This window comes from Phyllostomus hastatus, unplaced genomic scaffold (assembly GCF_019186645.2).
Source record: "Phyllostomus hastatus isolate PE091 unplaced genomic scaffold, TTU_PhHast_1.1 phas_scaffold_1224, whole genome shotgun sequence".
Classification (NCBI taxonomy): Eukaryota; Metazoa; Chordata; class Mammalia; order Chiroptera; family Phyllostomidae; genus Phyllostomus; species Phyllostomus hastatus.
In genome coordinates, this window is record NW_025334008.1 from 2,027,261 (window position 1) to 2,044,136 (window position 16,876).

Genomic DNA, 16,876 nt, shown 5'->3' on the forward strand with positions numbered 1-16,876 from the left:
TCAAGAGCAGTATTTCCACAATGTAGTATTTCTTTTAAATAAAGAATGCAAAAGTGAATAATTTTGCATTGTATGGATGTACCACTTCCACTTCTTCCATTGACCAGTTGATGCACATTTGGGTGTTTCCCCTCTTTGGCTGTGATAATGCTGCTGTGAATGTTCCTTAACTATTCTTTTCATTTCTTTATTGTTTTTCTGTTGCAGTTGTCCTGATTCTCCCTGCCCCCCGTGCTCTCCTGTCTCCCTCCTATCCCCTGTTCCAACAGTTAATTCCTACACTGTAATCCTTGTCCTTGGTCACTCATACATTTTTTTGTCTTGTCTCTTCCCCTTTTCCCACAAGCCCCCTCTCTGTTCCCTTCCTGTCACTTTTCATCTGTTTGCACATGTTCTCTGTTTTCTTGGGCCATGTACCTGGGCGTGGAATTGCTGAGTCAAATTGTAGTTTGTATGGGTGAACTTTGAGGGAATTCCCGACTGTGTTCCATGGTGGCAGCACCATTTCACATTCCCACCAGGGAAGGGCTGTATCACTGTGGTTTTGTTTGCATTTCTGCAATAAAAAACAATGCATTTGTTTTCTTGTAAATAATTGTTCATTTCTGCATCATCTTTGAAGGAAACATTTTTCAAGTGTTTTACACATTTTTAATTGGTTTGTTTGACTTTTTTCCATTTTAAGTATATTTTACTCTTTATGCTGTTACAGTTATCCCAATTTTCTCCCTTTGCTCCCCTCCATCTGATGCCTCCCTTCCCTCTGGCAATCCCTCCTCTTAGATCCTGTCTGTGGGTTGTGCATGTAAGTTCTTTGGCTTCTCTCTTTCCTGTATATTCTTAACCTCCCTCTGCCTATTTTGGGCCTACCAATTATGTGTCATGATCCCTGCATCATTTCTCCCTTTCTTCCCTCTCCCCCTCCCATCATATAACCCTACAAATGATCCTCACACCTGTCATTCTGTTCCTGTTCTGATTGTTTGCTTAGTTTTTTTTTTTTCATTTTAGTTGTTGATAGCTGTGAGTTTGTGGGCATTTTAATGTTCATAATTTTGATGTTCTTCTTCTTTTTCAGTAAGTCTCTTTAACATTTCATGTAATAATAGCTTGATGATGTTGAATTCCTTTAGCTTTACCTTGTCTGGGAAGCACTTTATCTGTCCTTCCATTCTAAATGATAGCTTTGCTGGATAGAGAAATGTAGGTTGTAGGTCCTTGCTCTTAGCACTTTGATTACTTCTTGCCAGCACCTTCTTATATGTAAAGTTTTTAAAGAATTCAGTTGGTACTCTTATGGAAATTCATTTGTAAATCACTCTCTGCCTTTCTCTCACTGCTTATAAGATTCTCTCTTTATCTTTAATTCCTGGCATTTAATTATGATGTGTCTTGGTGTGTTCCTCTTTGGGTCCTATTTGGCTGAGACTCTGTGCTTCATGGACTTACATGTCTATTTCCTTCACCAATTTAGGGAAGTTTTCTTTCATTATTTTTTCAAATAGATTTCTAAGTTCTTGCCTATTTTCTTGTCCTTCTGGCTCCCCTATGATGCAAATGTTGGACGTCTTGAAGTTGTCCCAGGGGCTGCTTATACCACTGTCATTTTTTTAGATTCTTTTTTCTTCTTGTTTTGTGATTGGTTGTTTTCTTTTGCTTCCTTATGTTCCAAATCATTGATTTGATTCTTGGCTTCATCCACTCTACTTTTGTTCCCCTGTAAATTGTTCTTTATTTCAATGACTGAATCCTTCATTTCTGACTGGATCTTCTTTATGGTGCTGAGGTCCTCACTAAGTGCCTTGAGCATCCTTATAAGTGGTGCTGTGTCTGCCTCATCATTTTGGCAGCCTTTCTCTGTTTGTTTCTATGTTTTAGGTAGAATTGCTTTGGCTTCATGTCTTGGTAGTGTGGTTAATATAGTAGGGTTTTTGTAGGGTCCAGTGGCACAGCCTCCCCTCTCACTGAAACTTAGTATTTGAGGTGTGCCCTTTGTGTGAGCTGAGTACAATCTCCTCTTGTAGTTGAACCTTGGTTGCTGTTGGCAGATCACTGGGAGAAATTTACCCAGGTCAGTTAGCTGCAAGGACTGGCTGTAATCACTTACCACAAACTTCCACCCTCTGTGGAGGATCAGCTGTGCAGGGGCAGGATGGTGGAACTCCAGTGTAGTCTGTAGCTGTCCACTGGGTGCACTGGCTTTGGGATATTCCAGATGGTACAGGCCAAGGTCAGCACCCACTTGTGTTTTGCCTGTGGCTACCCTTCCTGGGCTATGAAGCAATCTGAGAAGGCTGTTATTTGTGCTGGGCCTGGAGGTTCCCAGGTGAAACCAAGGTGTGAATCTAATCTGGCTGCTGCTAGTGCTAGGCCTGGGGCTCACTGAAGCCAGCTGTTGCTTGTTTGATAGCATTTAGAAAGTTGTGAAGCATGAGCCAAGGCCAGCCATTCATATGAAAAAGCAGCTTGGGTGGACCCATAGGTTGGATAGGACAGAGTCTCTGGAGGTCTCCAAGGTGGGTCTAACAGTGTTAGCCCTGGTGATGGAGTCTCAGATATGGCAACAGCCTGCTGGCACTGTAGATCACTGTGGGGAAGGCTCAGAAAAGGAACAATGGCCTTTACTTTCCCTGATGCCAGACAATTTAGCCTCTCCCAGTAGGGTGCTTGGGCATTTCTAGGGGCCACCCTGGCACTTGAGCTCAGAGGCAGTGAGTCAGAGTAGATGAGTGCATGTGTAGGTTCTTTAAGAGGAAGTGCTTAGAGATCCAGCAGTTTCTTCTACTGATGCAATTCCATCTGGTTTTTACATCTAGAAGTCGTGGGGACTTACCTTTGTGGCACTGGAACCCTAGACTGGGGGGCCTGGTGTGGGGCTAGGTTTTCTTGTTCCTGAGATATCCCTCTGGAATGTTTATGTGATACACATGGATAAGAGAACAGCTTTTCTACGTCTGTGCACCTCCTACCAGTCTGAATGGATGTGGTTCCTTTAATTCTGTATTTGTCAGACTTCCATTTAACTTGATTCTGATGGTTCTGAGTGATGTTTTTCTATATTTTAGTTTTAATTTTGATGTGGTTATGCAAAGAGGGGAGCCATGTCTGTCTATGCCGCCATCTTGACTGGAAGCCTCATTTGAATTTTTGTTGTTGAGTTGTAAGAGTTCTTTATGTGCACTGGAGATACTAATCCTTATCAATTCAATGATTAGTGAACATGTTTCCTGTTAAACAGGTTGGCTTTCCACTTTGTCCATAGTGTTAATTAATGAATGGAATGTTTTATTTTGCTGAATTCCAACTTAGGCCTTTTATTTTCTGTGGAACTGCTGAAGGTCAGGGCAGGGTCAGGGGTCAGAGTAGACATGATCTGAATCCAGTGATGCAGGAAGGTGACCTCCAGATTCCTAGTGAGAGGGGAAGGACCCAGGATTGTGGTCCTGAAGGTGACTTTGTCCACAACCTCTTTCTTGTAGCAAAATCACGGCTCATGGCAGTGGTGGTGCTGGTGGTCATTATGGAAGCTGTTGTCAAGATCCTGCTCTTCCTCCTCTGCCTCATCATCCTCATGTGAGCTCTGCCCCAGGGGGTAGCAAGGTGAGAGGGGGACAGGGGTATGTGGCTGAGTCCAGAAGCAGAGCTGGGGATCCCAAACAATCAGGGATGGGGCTATCCTGAGTTAAGCGTTGGTGGGTGAGGACTCACCATGGAGAGCCACTGTGAGGGTCCTGACTGGGAGGTACCTGCTGGGCTCCACACAATCTGTGGGGCCAGAGCAGCCCTCTCGTACTTCAGTCTCCCTCCATTTCCTTGACAGAGAACAGGGGATTGGGTCTGCTGCCCACTGTAGCCCAAACCAACTGGACTGAAAGACCTTGATCTCTTCTCTCTGGGTCAGGTACCACTTGAGGAAGGTGACAAGGCCCACACAGTACATGGAGAAAGCCAACACTGTCTCAAGTTAATCTCTCAGGTGAGTATGGTAGGTGCCTCACCACCCTCAACATCCCTCTGATACCTCCTCCTGGATGGTCCCTGGAATTCCTCCACTCAGCATTGCGAAACTTGAGCTGTTACATTGGTCCCCAGATGCACTTCTCTGCTCAGGTCAGCATCACAGTGATGACTAGGTGGCTGCCTTTTCTGAAACCACGTCTGTGTGGCATTTCTCCACTTTGCCCTCCATCTCTTCTCCCCATTCCAGGAAGTCACTAAGACTTGTCCATCCTTCTTTGTAGTAGCAGCTCAAATTGATGCCGTCTGCTCCATGTCATGACCTTTGTAGTGCTTGTGGCCTCCTCTCCTCCTTGAGCCTCAAACATACCCACCTTGTACCTCCAGATTATGTTGCCTGAGACTCACCATCCACTTCCTGCCAAGTTTGAACAGCAGCCTTTCTTTTCTATGGCCCGAGATGAGGTGCAATCAGCATGGGCTGGCTGAAGACCTGGTATGACTCCTGCTTCCTGGTGGACGTTTTACCAGATTCCTCCATGTCCCTGAATCTCACACCATCTCACACCAGCCATGCCAGGGCCTTTGTGTCCCTGAGACTTTGCAGGTGCAGTTCCTTCTGCTGAAATGCCCTTCCCTTTCCTACATCTCCAAGGGCTGACCATTACTGCAATCAATTAAAAGTCAACTCATGTTACGTGTGTATGTGTTCATGTGTGTGAGAATCCTGGATGGCTTTGAAAGAAACAATAATTAGCCATGTATTTAGAGATCCCTTATCAAGGATAACTGAATACCTAGGAGGTGTAAGCATTATCATAGGTATTGAGGATGCCACCATGAACCCAGCATCAAAAGTTTCTCTCATCCAGAAGCTGTCATTCTGAAGACAAAAAGGATGCAAATAAAGAAATAAAATTATTAGAGCATGCTGAATGGCCATATGTGTTTAGGGAGGAAACATGCAAGGCAAACATGAGGTGGCATGAGGGTATAGTATGGGGCATCTGAGAGTATGAACTCTGATGTTTGAGCAAACTCCTGATGATGGTGAGAAAGAAGATTGGTTTGTTTCCTGAAAGTACAGGGTGTATTTAGTAATAATATGTCATATGAGGGGACCCCCCAAAATGGAATTATCTTCTGGAGGGAAGGCCTTTGTACTACAGGCTTCCACCACTAGGTGAGGGTTCTAGAAACCCACCTGTTTCAGTGCACCACGTGGTGGTGTTGTGAGAGACTATATACAGCGAACTTTCTTGAAGACTCTTTCAGTGCATTTTCCCATTTCCTGATGGGTGATTTATGAGTGCACCTGCCCTCACTGTGCTGAGTTTTCAGCAGCTTTTGACCAAAAATGGCATGACCCTCCTACCATCCCATTGCTATTCTTCTGATTTTTCCCTGAGTAATTCTTTTTTGTTGTTGTCTCTTGAAAACAGTCCTTAAAAGGAGATGTATTGCTTATGGAAAAAGGTGTAACAAAAAAAGGCAGAAGCACTAAAGGCTTTTAAAGTAGACAAGTTCAAATACTGTTCCAAGCAGTGAAAAATAGTCTCAATAAGTGTGTTGCATCTAATGGAGAGTAATTTGAAGGTGACTGAAGTTTGAACATGTAAGAATAAATACTCTATTTTTATAAATAAGTTTCTGTGCTTTTGGGTCATTCCTGGCCACATGATCTCAAAAGAATTAGTTAAAGGTTATAAAGCAAAGAAGGTACACCAGGACCAACAGGGAAGTGTTCTGCCCCCTCTGAAGCCACTCGGATGCCCTCAAATGCAGCCTGTCCCCCGTGACTTCCTGGAGCTCATACTGAACTGGGCTGCACAGAGCTTCCCTTTATTCTGTCTGAGGCCATAGTGGGAGTGGGGTGCCTGCAGCTCCAGAGGCAGCATTAGAAGCCTCCTCTCTCTTCATCACCTGCTGCTTGTTTTATTTCCTCTCTTTGACTAAAACCACCTCCTCATGGACACCTGTGGCCTCCTCATCCACAAGTGAAGGGCCACTCTGGGCTCCCTTTACTTCCTGATTCTCTTTGTCCTGCCTACAAAAACCTGTCCTCCCTGGTCCTTCTGCATCCCTGAGCAACCCCTTTCAATCAATCCCCAGGAGAGTGTCTCCTCGATGTGCTGGGTTTTCCCTGAAAACTTCTCCTTAAATGAAGTCCATGCAGCCACACTGCAATTTTCATCTCAACCCTGAAACTATGCCCCACTCCAACTCAGAATAACTACATGAAGAAGGATCATTGTGGATAACATAGGGAGCAGAGAGAAGGATAAGGGAACACCAGCCTACTGATAAGAGAGTTCACGTGTCCCCACACCCCTTCCTCTTAGGCAGGCACCCATTTTTCACCACCCCTGAACTTGGATCTTATGCTAGAGAGGTCAGACCCCTTTCATAGCTGGGTGATCTTTGAGTTCAGGACCTGGCACTATTTCAGCACCACAAACAGCACCATTCAGGTGCCTGGATCCCATTAGGTCTATTGTCTGCAGTGGGAGGACAGGCAATCCCTTTATGCTGGGCCACCTTCACTGATTACAGCAAATTGTTTCACCATAAGGCTGGAAGGAGGGGAGAGTTTACTCTATCAGAGCAAATGAGGGGTATTCAGAGACAAAACACTTTTACATCATCAGCCCACCAGGACAAGAATTGGGCATCAACTATTTTATGCATAATGATTCCTAAAGGTTGTGTGATGACAGAAAACCATCCAGCTCAGTGTCTCCTATGAGTATGGGGCCAGGACCTTCTGGGCCCTGAGCACAGTAGGCAGTCCCAGGACAGCTCATGGTGTGGGACACTCAATGCCTGGTTCCTGGGGAACAGACTGAGGAGAGGGACAGCAGGAATTCCAGAACCTACCTCTGCTATTTTTGTGGCTTTAGATGTGGGTGAAGCCAACACCTATTACACCTTTAATGACTAAAGAAGAACTTTACATTTATGTGTCAAATACTCCACACAACTGAATATCACACCTTTCAAGAATACAGTACAGGTGAGAAAAAAACCTTTCCTGGTTGGGACTAGCTGGTACTGGGGCCTCTGCCACCTCAGGGCAGAGCTGGGTTTGTATGAGCACAGGATGGGAAGGAGGAGCTCATACATAGGATGTCTCATGTTCTCAGAGTCAGGGTTGTGCCCACAAGTCTCCCTGATCAAATCATGATGAATTCCAGTGCTCCATCTAAGTTCCCTCAGCTTTCATAAGGTAAAGTCTTGGAGGCCAAGAGATGTGGTCTCAGCACCTTGTACTCAGAGGTTCAAAGCCATCTTGTCCCAGGAGCCCAGAGCTTCTCTGGTAAAGGAAGACTTCAGGCACTGATTCTTATGAGGTAAATACTCCTCTAGTTACTGGGTTATAAATGATGTCATGGATAGTCTTAGCTGTGAACAGTAATGGGGCTTAAGAACTGGAAAAATTAAATGGAGTCCTAATTTCTCTGCTTGTAAGAGCATGACAACCAGAACACCAGCCACTTCACCTCTCTCTACCTCAGTTTCCTGTGCTGTTAATGAGAGGAGACCAACCCCACCTCACAAGGGTGTTGTGACACTTGGAAAGCCCTGTATACATGGCCTCATACAAGGTGTGTGTTCACTGTGTGCAGGTTGCTTATCCCTTGAAAAAGCAAGTTTCTGCCCATAGCTTGCTCTGATGCTAGAAGCACTGTGACCCATCATGCATTACATGAAGTCATAATGGTTGAGTAAAAGGAGCCAAACTTTCTCCAGCAACATCCAAACAGGAAAATGAAGAAAGAGTGCACTCCTACATGAAGTCAGACAACAGGAAAATGTAGTATGACAGTGAAAATTTCCTGATCCTGAAGATTCAACTTTTTCTCTGAAACCAGGAGTATAGGAGAAATGTTAGGCTGAGAAAACCCAATAATTTTCACTGAGTTTCCCGAATAGACACATCATCCCAGTCATATGAGTGAACACACCTGAATGAAGTTAATGAAAAGACTTCCAAGACAAGATGCTTTATTTATCATTGGTTCAGTGTTGAGGTTTTCCTGACCTTAGCACCTACCATTATATTGTTATGAGTTCTTGTTCTGGCACAACCCCAGTGGAAGATGCATCTCTGGGGTGTTGGAGAGAGCCCCAGCATTCATCAGAGTCTCAGAAGAGACAGTAGAGTTCTGGACCCCAGGAAGTGTCTGGTGAACCCTATGTGAGTTGCACCCTTTCTCTCTCCCCTCATGGTCACTCCACTTCTGACACTTAGGTCTCAAAGAAGTGGACTGAAAGCAGCATCCACGCCCCAAACACTGACTAAGAAAGAAGGGGAAGAGAACATGTCTTTAACACATTTTTTTAACTGTGTTGAAAATGAAAATGTGAAAAATAATCACGTAAACACTATACACACATATGAGTTTGCTATTAGTTCTGTTTAGGCCCTCAGTGGATTGAATATTCTTTTCACCCACACTAGGGAAGGGCATTTCACTTTGCTGAGTGCACAGATTTAATATTCTAATCTCACCTGGAAATACCCTCAGAGAAACCACAAGTGATGTTTAATCTCTGCAGCCCATGGCCCAGTCAAGTTGATCTTACACTGGCGTAGATGGTAAATAGTCAGCATAGTAACTTATGCACGCTGCAGCCTGAAACACACCATTTCCTGCCTCAGCTCTGTCTAGCACCAGGGATAGCACCACCACCCTTAGCTAGCTATCCCCAGGAGGCACCCTGTGATCTAGGCAGACAGAGCGCCCCCTATGGGCGGTGGACAGACCACTGCTGGGCCAGAGGTGGTTTTGGTCAGAAGCAGCACCTAACTGGGTAGCTGGTGAAGTATCTCCAGCACAGTGGGAGAGTGGTGGGATTGAGAACACCCCACCTGAGCCCAGTAATTCCCATGATCACTTGCAGGTTGGATGTCCCTTGTGACTGCCTGAGAGTCCCTATCTTGTCCACACTGTCTGTTTCTCGCTGAGAACTCACCTTCCAGTCCTCAGAAGGAAAGGGGCACACAGGCCTAGCCTGTGCCTCCCCCATCACAGCCACCCATCCTGCAGAGCTGGAGGTGTCAGGTAACCTACCTGTCTCCCAATCAGATGTTGCTGTTCTCAAAGGAAAGGTCTAGATCTCTCCTATTTACCCCTTTACTGGAAGGTTGAGGGCACAGTGTAGATATTTAATGAATGAATGAATTAATGAACGAATGAGTGAAATTTTCTTCTTCACCTCATGGGAGGAGTTGACAATTCTTCACTCTCAGATTAACACAAGCTTCCTGTTTTCTTTCTTTAAAATAAAAGATTTTATTTATTTATTTTTAGTCAGAGGGGAAGGGAGGGAGAAAGAGAGGGAGAGAAATATCAATCTGTGGTTGTCCCTCATGTGCTCCCCTCTCGGGACCTGGTCCTCAACCCAGGCATGTGCCTTGTCTGGGAATTGAACTGGTGACCACATGGTTTGCAGGCTGTTGCCCAATCCACTGGGTCACACTCACCAGGGCAAGCATCCTGTTTGCAAGCCCAACAGATCTTGAGCAGGCAAACATTGATGAAGTGGCTACCTGTGAGCCCAGTGGTGCATGAGACAGGGCACTGCTGTGATGGAGGCAATTCCCTTGCCACTCTGCACCTCCAAGTCTTCCTCTGCAGACCAAAGAGGTGGAGCTAGAAGCCTTTCCAGATCTGATGGCCTGTGGGCTACAAGTTCCTCTTGTGCAGGCAGTGACATTATCTGTGGTTTCTCTGTGCTCCTTTCTTCCATTTTTCTGCAAATCTGGGGCAGCCAAAAACAGACTGATGTGGTCCAGCGCATCTGACCTCAGACATGCTGCAGCTCAGTCCTGCTGGGAGAGAGTGAGTTGGTCAGAACAGGGGCCCAGGAGGGCTGTGGGGCTGCAGGTGGAATCCACACTGAAAATGCAGGCATCACTGATGGTGTGGGAACGTTATGCAAGCTGGACTCTGCTCCTCCCTCCTCTGTGACCACAGCTCTGACTCCACTTTTTGTTGTATGGAATGGTTCTGGGAGGGGCATATTATGGGATGGGCAGATTCCTGAACTTGATGGAAGAGAACAGGCTCTAATATTTTCTACATTTAAGTCTTTAAAAATGTATGCAAAACTGTGGTATAAAGGTACCACCCCTTGGATAATAATAATAAAAAAAAAGAAATTAAGGACACAATTAAATTTAAGTTGAGGATTGGGGCTCCTTTGGTGGGACTGGATTTGGTGATAATGATGGCTCCAGGGGAGGTCCTGGGTTGCCCAGAACATTTTATTTTCTTCTTTCTTATTTGTTTGTTTATGTATTTATTTATTTATTGTTAGAGAGGGAAGGAGGTTGGGAGATATGGAGAGAAAGATGGGTGTGAGGAAGAGATATGGATGGGCTACACCTCATAAGCACCTGATCTGGACCAAACCCACAGTCCAGGTGTGTGCCCAAACATGAATCTAACGGGTGACCTTTCCTTTACAGGATGTCACCCAACCCACTGATGCATGCCTGTCAGAGCAAAGAAAATGCATGTCTATGTTCTCAAGAGTGTTTATTTGGTGATGATTCACTGAGTTGTTTTTGTGGGGCATTTCTCCTATATTTCTGCCCCCCCAAAATGTATCCAGAATACCAACATGGGTGTAAGGAGGTGTTGCCTCACATGGGTCCCCCCTACTTTCTTGCAGCCCCCTCCAGCCACACAGTGAAAAAGCGACCATCTGTGAAAAGAGGTGTGTGTGTCCTCTCTCAGGACGTCCTCACCATCCCTGTGGACAGATGCCTCCCAGGCTGGTGTTCCTCACTCCAAGGTTCCTGCCCCCCAGACTGCTGGGAGCAGAGCCTGCACTGGAAAAGCCCAGGAGGCTGGAAGACCCAGCCATGCTCTGGAGCAATGAGAATTCTGGCCTGTGAGATACCAGTGATGAAGACAGCCAATATGAAGGAGGAAGTGTTTACTTGTTTTGAAATTGCTCCTTCCTTTCTGCACACTCTGTCCCACCAAACCCCTCAGTACAGAGAATCCCAGCCTGTGTTTCCCACACGTCTTGCCAGTGTGTCTCCCCTTGATGTCCCCCAGTGTGTGTTAACACACAGAATCCCCAACTCTCTGGCCCCAGTTTCCCCTCTGCCCAGTCCTCCTGAGACCCTGCCTCCAACCAAGGAGTGAGTGGCACCCCACCCCAAATGTGCACCCCACATCGCAGCTTCTGCCCCGAGGAGTACAAATACCTGAACATGTGTTGTGTCCCCTCTGGACAGTGAGTCCTGGGACAGTGTGTGACCTTGTGAGTGGAGAGAACATGCTCACCATGTGGATGCTGAGGGAGGAAAGACAATTGGCTTCCTCAGCCCCCCTGGACTCAGGCAATCTCCCATGTTCCTGAGTCCCAGTTTTGTCTGGGCTGACCTCCTCACACCCTACAGCCTGTGACTAGGGGGGTTTGGGCAAAGGAACCCATTTCTATTTTGCATAGAATTATTTCCTTTGTTCTGTATGTGTGTTCTTGTGCCAGTACCTGGCTGTTTTGATTACAATGGCTTTGTAGTATACTTTGATACTCCACATTTGTCCTTCTTTCTCAGTATTGCTGAGGTTATTTGGGGATATTTTGGATGGTTCCATGCAAAGTTTTGGAATATTTGTTTTTCTATATGTGAAATACTCTATTGTTGTTTTAAGAGGATTTGTATTGGGTTTTAGATTTATTTGGTTGGTATGCTATTTTCATGATGTTAACTCTTCCAGTCCATGAACATGGTATATGCTTCCACTTGTTTGTATCTTCCTCTATTTTTCTTCAATGTCTTATAGTGTTTTCTGCACGTCTTTTACCCTCTTGGTTACATTTATTCCAAGTACCGTACTTTTGTGTTGCAATAGTCAATAGAATTATTTTCTTAGTTTCTCTTTCTGATAATTCATTATTCCTATATAAAAAGCCACTGATATATGAATAAAAATTTTGTATATGCTACTTTTCCAAATTCATTCATTACATCTAGAAGTTTCTTGGTGGAGGCTTTAATGATATCTATCGATGGAAGAGAACATGGCACACAGAAGTCAACCCAGAGCTTTATGGACTTTTACTATTTGACAGAGAGTCAAGAGCAAACAATGGAGTGAAAATAGTCTCTTCATAAAATGGAGTTGGCAAAGTTAAGTAAATACAGACAAAAAATGGAACTAGATCACCAGCTTATATCACACAGAAGAATATACTCAAAATGGATTACATATAAGTCACAAGAGCATAAAAATCCTAGGAGAAAATACGGGAAGTAATATTGCAGACATCTTACACAGCAATATATTTTTCCAATTTATCCTGGAGGACAAGGGAAACAAAAAAGAAATAAGAAAATGGGATCACATCAAACTGAAAACGTCAGCACAACAAATGAAACCACCCACTAAATGAAAAGGGAACCCAGTGTATGGGGGAACATGATTGCCAATGATATATCTGGTAAGGGATTAATTTCCAAGTGTATCATGAAGTTATACGACCAAACACCCGGAGAATAAACAATCCAATTTCAATATGGGCAGAGGGTCTTGGCTGGTGTGGCTCAGTTGGTTGGAACTTTGTCACATAAGTGAAGGGTTGCAGGTTTGATTTCTGGCCAGAGCACATATCTAGGTTGCAGTTTCAATCCCCTGTTCTGGGCACATCAGGAGGCAAACAACCAGTATTTCTCACTCACATCGATGTTTCACTCTCTCCCTTTCCCTCTCCTTTGTTCTCTGTCTAAAAACAATGAACAATTTTCCTAGGTGAGGGTAAAATAAATTTTAAAAAATGGACAGAAGACCTGAATGGACACAGACACTTCTCTGTAGAGGACACACAGATGTGTCCCACAGACATAGGAAAAGATGCTCAATGTCACTAATCATCAGAGTGATGCCAATTAAAACTACAACGAGGTGTCACCTCATACTTGTCAAAAAGGTTACCATCAATAAATCAACAAACAACAAGTGCTGGTGAGGAGATGGAGAATAAGGGAACCCTTTTGCACTGTTGGTGGGAATTCAGGCTGGTGCATCCCTTGTGCAAAACAATATGGAGTTTCTTCACAAAATTAAAAATGGAACTGCCTTTTGATCCAGCAATCCTACTTCTGAGAATATATACTCTATGAATCCCAAACTACCAATCATATATAATATGTACACATCTGTGTTCATTGCAACATTATGCACAATAGCCAAGATCTGGAAACAGACCAAGTGCCCATCAGCAGCTGAGTGGACAAAAAGCCCTGGTATATTCACACAATGGAATGCTACTCAGTTGTAAAAAAGGAGCTCTTACCCTTGTGACAGTGTGGATGGAACTGCAGATTATTATGCTAAGAGCAACCAGCCAGTCAGTGAAAGACCAAACCATATGATCTTGCATTTCTATGTGGAATCAGGGAACAAAATAAACTGATAAAGAAAATAGAACCAGAGGCATGGGTACATGCAGCAGACACCAGACCTCAGATGGGAGGGTAAGGGGGGGGCTGGGTGAAAGAAGGTAAAGAGATTAGGGATGTCCTGGCTGGTGTGGGTCAGTGGACTGGGCACTGGACTGTGAGGCAAATGTCCCCAGTTCAACTTCCAGGCAGGGCACATGCCTGTGTTGTGGGCCATGTCACCAGCTGGGGACATGTGGGAGGAAAATGATCAATGTATCTCTAGCACATTGATGTTTCCCTTTCTCCTTTTCTTTTTTCCTTCACCCCTCCCTCTCTCTCAAAGAAAAGTTAGTTAAAGAACATAGATGTAAAGCACAGGACACAGACAATGGTGTGGAGAAGGTCAGGGTGTTGTGGGGGCTGGGTGTAGGTGGGCAAATTGGGGAACACTGTGGCACATGTTTTCAGCATCAACAGTAAGAACAGGAAGTGCCCTCCTTGGAGGAGGACATGAAGGGAAGCAGGAAGTGGGCCAGGGTACTGAGGGGTGTGACTTGGTCGTCTGTCACCCTCCCTGGCTTTAGGGCTCTCAGGAGTGGACCTGGGAAGCAGATGGCGGAACTCAAAGGGCTGTCCTGGCCCCTGATAGAGTCCCTTTGCAGCTTTTCCTCTGATGAGAGTCACTGCTGTGACCTTACTCTCATCTTCCTGTGCAGTCTTTGGTCACTATTACAGTATTTCATTCCAGTTTTTGATAGATGCACCCTGAGAACCAAACTCTCCCAGAGGGCACATGGCACTTTCAGCCCCAGAGAGGCTGCTGCTGCTGCTGCTGCTGCTGCTGCGGGACCTGCAGTGGGAGAGAGGACCTGAGGGAAGGAGTGTCCAGGTGGGTGTGCAGGTTCCCTGGGCTGCAGGGTGTCTGCCTGCTCTGCACAGAGAGGGGCTGAGCTCCAGCTCTGAGGTTCCTCCTCTGTGGATAGGGAGGCCCCATGTTCCTCCTCAGCTTCTGTGGTTGCCCTGCAGTGCCTTCCTCCTTTTCACACACACAGGCCCAGATACCTCCAGAGATGCTGTGGCTGCTGCTGCCTCTGCTATGGGCAGGTGAGTGCCCAAGGGATCTATGTGGGGTAGGTAGTGTGGGGACTGTGGCTGACCCTTCCTTCTCTGCAGGGGCCCTGGCTCAGTCTTCTGGATACACGGTGCAAGTACAGAAGTTGGTGACGGTGCAGGAGGGCCTGTGTGTCTCCGTGCCCTGCAATGTGTCCTACCCCAAGACTGGCTACACTGAGCCTGACCCAGCTTATGGCTTCTGGTTCCTGGATGGAGCTAATGCAAATAACGATGCTCCAGTGGCCACAAACAAACCAGATCGTAAAGTGCAGGAGGGGACCCAGGGCCGGTTCCTCCTCCTTGGGGATCCTAGGGAACTACAGCTGCTCCCTGGACATCAGAGACGCCAGGAAGACAGATGATGGATCATACTTTTTTTCGGGTGGAGAGAGGATCTACTATGAAATTTTCTTTCATAGATTACAAGCTCACCGTGCATGTGATGGGTAAGAAACAGTCTCCTGGAGAGGCCACAGAAAAGTTCAAAGTGACCCTGGGGCAGGGCTGGGATGGCCCCATTCTGGGAGGTGATGAGGGTGCAGCAGGTCAGGGCTCAGAAGGAGGAGCTGGACCACAGCCTGAGGTTTCTCTCAGGGCTACACATGGGACCCTCATCCTGATCCCCTGTCCCCCCTTCTCCTCACCAGCCCTCAACCACACACCTGACATCCTCATCCATGGGAACCTGGAGTCTGGCCACCCCACGGACTTGACCTGCTCTGTGCCCTGGGCCTGTGAGAGGGGCACACCCCTCCTCTTCTCCTGGACGTCAGCTACTCACCCCTCCCTGGTCCCCATGACACACAACTCCTCAGTGCTCACCCTCACCCCACAGCCCCAGGACAATGGTGCCAGCCTGACCTGTGAGGTGACCTTGCCTGGTGCCAGAGTGACCACGAGGACCATGCACCTCAATGTGTCCTGTGAGAACTGGACCCAGATATGGGGACCCTGTTGGGGGCGTGAGGGCAAAGGATGGTTGGGGGTCAGGGCCTCAGACACCGGGTGCTGGGTCCTGGATCTGCTCTGGGGTGGGATCAGTGGCCTGCCTCCTTCCTCCTTTCCCTCATTTAAGCAGCTTGTGGGGCACAAAGAGCCAATGTCTCCCTGACCTCACCACTGACTTTGGTCCCCAATATCTTTCTGTCCCAGACTCTCCACAGAACTTGACTGTAACTCTGCTCCGAAGAAACAACTCAGGTAGGAAGGAGCTTGTTATGGGCTGTTGGGGGCAGACCCTCTTCCAAACCAGGGCAGTGTGGGTCCTACCTCATCCTGAAGTCACCCCAGTGACCAGACTCCCACATGTGGGTGAACCCAGTGTCTCTATATTCCTCCTCCCCCATGGGTGCTGTGAGCAGCTGTTCCATCAGCCCCCCCCCCACCCTGTCCCAAGGACTCTCCTGGCCCCTTTCAGCTGCACTAGGAGAACAAGGCACCTCCCACATGCAGGGCAGCCTCTCAGGGCCCCTGTCCCTTCTTCTCCTGACAAGCTCTCCAGGCATATGTTTTAGTTTCCCTCAGATACTTTAATTGACATGTTTTTAAACTGGTAATATAGTCACAGGACCTACAGTTGAAAAGGTACTGAAGAGTGTCCTCAGATGCCCAGTCCCCTCTGGGGATGTGAAAAGTGCCCACACGCTGCTGTGAGCCCTGGTTTGTCCACCGGGAGGATCTGACAGGTCCTTGGACATCAGTAGGACCCACGTCCTCCTTCCTCCCCCTGACTGTGGCCTGTCCCACAGCATGGAGGGTGTGGTCATGTGCATGTCATCTACCAATGGAGAACCATGGGCTTCCTCTTCTTCTACTCACCTAAACTCTGCCATGAGTTCTCCTGTGTCTTCTCTCCCACCTGCGTGTGTGTGTCTCTGTGGAATAAGTTCCTAAAGTCAAAATGTAGCTACTTCACATGTTCTTTCTGGTTTTGAGAGAAGTGGTCAAGTGCAGCTCTGTGCAGAAGGTAGACAGTAACATTCCCACCAGCGAGGGGTGAGAGAGTCTGTCAGACTATGTGTGTGTGTCCGTCTTTCCACTGCTCTCTGTGTGTACTCTTCCTCTTTCCCCTGATCTCTGTGTCACTCTGACCCTCTGTCTCTTTTTCTCCAGCACCCACAGTCCTGGAGGATGGTTCATCTCTTGAAGTCATGGAGGGTGAATACCTGCGTCTTGTCTGTGAAGTCGACAGCAACCCCCCTGCCGGGCTGAGTTGGAAACAAAGGAACAGGGTCCTGAGCTCCCCTGAGCCTGGGGTCCTGGAGCTGCCCAGAGTGCAGGTCGGAGATGCAGGGAAACTCACCTGCCAGGCCCAGAACCCTCAGGGCTCCCTGCACCTCTCTGTGAACCTCCTTCTGCCCAGTGAGTGCACCAGGGGACTGGGGAGGGGCTGGGGGAAAT

At 46.8% G+C, this 16,876-nt stretch overlaps 1 long non-coding RNA gene and 1 pseudogene across 1 annotated transcript; both read left to right on the plus strand.

Annotated features, from left to right (window-relative positions):
• Window positions 1-3,479: 3,479 nt before the first annotated feature.
• On the plus strand, window positions 3,480-4,640 carry LOC123830186. The gene is made up of 3 exons (XR_006787729.1): window positions 3,480-3,600; window positions 3,902-3,976; window positions 4,345-4,640. It is a non-coding gene; the product is annotated as an uncharacterized LOC123830186 (long non-coding RNA).
• A 9,738-nt stretch (window positions 4,641-14,378) lies between these two features.
• Window positions 14,379-16,876, plus strand: part of LOC123830224 — a 30,447-nt pseudogene continuing 27,949 nt past the window's right edge.